The 4177-nt window shown below is 44.3% G+C and overlaps 1 pseudogene; it reads left to right on the top strand.

Moving 5' to 3' along the window:
• Positions 1-206: 206 nt before the first annotated feature.
• Positions 207-891, top strand: LOC125364645 (annotated as a pseudogene).
• Positions 892-4177: the final 3286 nt, after the last annotated feature.

Raw genomic sequence — 4177 nt, 5'->3', positions numbered from 1 at the left:
GGTCAAATATTTTATTGGAGGTTATGTATAGGATGTCACAATGATTGACTGTTGGCTCTCATAGAAAGTTTCTTGTAAATAGCCACATCTCTTGGCATAACATGGTGAAACAACAGATCATTTATTCATTCTGGTCAGTGAGGGACTATTCCTTATTTGTAAGGCTATCACTTGCCAGAAAGTGAACATCCCGGGTGGAGGCTCCAGCGGCGGCGGGCGGCTCTGGCTCCGGAGCTCTCTGCGCCCCTCGGGTCCTGTCCTCTCCTTGTTGGTCTCCCGCGCCAGCCTACCTCTTTCCTTCGGTGCCATGACCACCACGACCACTTTCAAGGGTGTGGATCCCAACAGCAGGAACAGCTCCCGGGTTTTGCGGCCCCCAGGTGGTGGATCCAATTTTTCCTTAGGCTTTGGTGAGCCAACGGAACAGCCTGTGAGGAAGAACAAAATGGCTTCTAACATCTTTGGGACACCTGAAGAAAATCCTCCTTCTTGGGCCAAGCCAGCAGATCCTAAATCGGGAAAACTTGGAGTCGTCTGGACCACAGAGCAGGAACACCTCTGAAGCAAGCTCTGGAGACGTCTTAGATCTGAAGGGAGAAGGAGATGGTCATGAAAATGTGGACACAGACTTCCAGGGCAGTCTGGAGCCAAGCGAAGGGAAGCCGGTGGCCCGCTGCTCCCGCGCCCAGCCCTGTGGCCCCCGGCCCGGCTCCGGCCAGGAAACCACCGCACCGCCCCCACCCCCACGGGAGCAAGTCCAGCCTGGTCCTGGGCTAGCTCCAGCTGCCCTGAACTCTGTCCTTTTATTTGTTTCTCCGTGCTTGTGAACTGCACAACTTGAGCCTGACTGTACATCTTTTAGATTTGTTTCATTAAAAAAGAAGCACTTTATCTACTGCTGTCTTCCCCCCCCCCCCCCCCCCACACACACACACTTCTCTCTTTTGTTTTTTCTTTTTAAGGAACAAGTGTCTATTTCTCTGACTCCTTTGGGTCTGCGGGCAGCGGCATGGGTGTTTTCTAGTAGTAGATTGGAGTGAATACTTTGTGGCTCTTAGTACTGTGTTTTTAAGAGCAAATGATCCTGTTCCTGATGTGTTTGCTAGAGGCTCTTTTGTACTGTTTTGTTTTGTTTTGTTTTTTTATTAAAAAAAAATCATTCTCTGTGTTCGCTTTACCATGATGGGACAGACTACAGACACCACCTGGCAGGCCCACCTCACCAGGCTGTCTTTACAGAGCTTCTCCTCAGTGTTGTCCTTTGCTAAACACATCTTCCTGTTCCTCATGGACCAGCAGCGGCCCACATCCATCGCCCCGCTGCCGCACGCTCACGTGACTGGCTGGCCAGTGGGCGCTCGGGCTGTTGTAATGCCCAGGGCGGCGCCCGGTGTGGGCCGCGCTGCCTGGCAGGCCCCGCGGTGGAGGCACTGGGGGAGGTGGTGATGCAGCAAGGGGGTCCCTACCTATCCAGGAGCAGGGGTCCGGGCCTGTGTGTGTTCTTACTAAGTAGGTTGATGCTGTGTGCATGATGCTGGGCTGGACCATGAGGAAGTCTCGTCCTTAAATGTGTTATGCTGCTCAATCCCGGACTGTTGCTTCGAGTAAACAATAACCACGTTTGCAAAAAAAAAAAAAAAAAGAAGTGAACATCCCAACTACTGGAATTGAAAAATACAGATTACTCTGGTCAGTAGAATCACTATCTAGAGTTCTATATGAAGGCAAGTCTGTACTAAAGATCTAAACAGTGCTTCTCTTAACCCCTTTATTGGCACATTTAACCAGAGGGACCTATGAACTGATCTTCCTCTGAGGGAAAAGCACTTGTCCTTATGTGGACAAGAGTCCACATATATCACTATTAACTTATTCTGTAACTGCCATGCACTTCATCAGATGTAAGTGGTTTGTTCATCTTTCTTCTTGGGTGACACTCCTAGTGTGGATGGGAAAACCCTGTGTCATAGAAGTGCTGGGGTACACAGGGATGGAATTCAATGTTATGACCAGCAGAGGGCAGCACAGTCATGCAGAAGAGAGCTTTGGAGTTCTGTGAAACCTTGGCTTGGACCCTCAGCTCTGCATCTTCATAAAAAACTTTTGAGGATAGATACATTGTGGAATCAGCTAGCTTCCCAATGAGTGAAGACTACAAAGTCCAGAAAAGTATTACCTGAAGGACATAAGGACTTGAGCAAATCAATGTGATCTAGAAGAGATCGTGCTTCCTTACACATATGCCAAAGGCAACTATTTCTTGTAAGGTTGCCTATACAAGGAACAAAGCAAAATAATGATGTCAATGCTTGCCATCTGCCTGATAAAGCCCCATTCTCTGTGGTAACTAGGTGTAGAGCACTGTGAAGAGGCTGTGTCCACCACTGAATCCTCTGTTGGTAAGTTTATTTTATGTACACAGGCTCCAGATATTTTTCTCTTAGCAACCTATCCCACTGCCCTGATGCAGCTAGGATATGGACAAGACATGGTTGGAAGTTTGAAGGTAGCTCAGAGGAGCAGGATTACATGCAAAAGATTGCAGCTGGGGATCTAAGTGAGCAAGAAGATGAAGGAGACTAGACATGATGTTAAAGAAGCGATTATTTCTAGAATTTACTCCATAATTCGAATTCAGTTAACAGTATTGTTTTCTTGCTCATCCTCCTCACCAAGGACTCCTCATCTTCTCCAGGGGCCATGTTTCTTCCTGAACTCTCTCATACCCTTGTTACTATCAGTGGCCTCAACTCTTAATACTGTCATATTGTCCATTAAGATTCAATGTATGAATTTGGAGGGGAAATATTTAATCCAAAATCTTCTGGGCTCCAAAAGGTCTTGTCCCTTTCTTTTTTTTTAAAAAAAAAGGAATAATATAGAAACTTTATTTATTGTAGATAATAAAGGTTTGTGTAAACAAAATATCAAAATCTGCCTGCACTTGCAAGTAAAGTTGTAAAGGACTTTAAAAGCTCCAAATCACCAGAGAAATCCCACCTTTTTGCCTACAAATTTTAGCGTTGAAATTGTTAAAAACAAAAATCTACATGGCTTTCATCACTATCTAGCCACAACAAGGATGAACTATGTTTATCCTGAGTTTGTGTTGCCATTTGTTGAAAACTTGATGTGATACTTTACTTTGTCTTTTTTTTTAAGTTTTTATTATAAAACTGATGTACAGAGAGGTTACAGTTTCACACGTTAGGCATTGGATACATTTCTTGTACTGTTTGTTACCTTGTCCCTCATACCCCCCTCCCCCCTCCCCCTGTCCCCCCCTGAGGTGTTCAGTTCACTTACACCAAACAGTTTTGCAAGTATTGCTTTTGTTGTTGTTTCTCGTATTTTACCCTTTGTCTCTCAATTTTGGTATTCCCTTTGAATTTCCTAATTCTAATACCAGTACACACTGTTTCCCATAAACTCAGATAAGATTACAGAGATAGTGTAGATACAATCACAAGAAGGTGATACACGAACATCATTAATAGTAGAAACTACAGATACACATGGGATGTTGAAAGTAGTTACAACCCTGATATAACAATCATTTTCATAAAATGGAGTTCATTTCACTTAGCATCATCTTATGGGATCATAAGGGTATAGCTATTGGGCTCTTGTGATCCTCTGTTGTGACTTGCCTAAACCTGTGCTAATTATTCCCTATAAGGGAGACCATAGAGTCCATGTTTCTTTGGGTCTGGATCACTTCACTTAGTATAATTTTTTCCAAGTCCTTCCATTTCCTTACAAATGGGGCAATGTCATTCTTCCTGATAGAGGCATAAAATTCCATTGTGTATATGTACCACATTTTCCTGATCCATTCTTCTACGGAGGGGCATCTGAGTTGGTTCCAGATTCTCGCTATGACAAATTGCGCTGCAATGAACATTGTTGTGCTGGTGGCTTTACTTTGATTTTGTTTGTAGTTTTTTGGATAAATACCCAAAAGTGGGGTTGCTGGGTCATAGGGGAGTTCTACATTTAGCCTTCTGAGGAATCTCCATACTGCTTGCCAGAGTGGCTGAACCAGTTTACATTCCCACCAACAATGAAGTAGGGTTCCCTTTTGGCCACATCCCCTCCAACAACTGTTATTGTTAGTTTTCTTGATATATGACATTCTTACTGGGGTGAGATGGAATCTCAATGTTGTTTTGATTTG

The sequence above is a fragment of the Perognathus longimembris genome, chromosome 16 (assembly GCF_023159225.1).
Source record: "Perognathus longimembris pacificus isolate PPM17 chromosome 16, ASM2315922v1, whole genome shotgun sequence".
NCBI lineage: Eukaryota > Metazoa > Chordata > Mammalia > Rodentia > Heteromyidae > Perognathus > Perognathus longimembris.
Note: the sequence above shows the minus strand (reverse complement) of the source record. Positions and strands in the feature narration are given on the sequence as shown.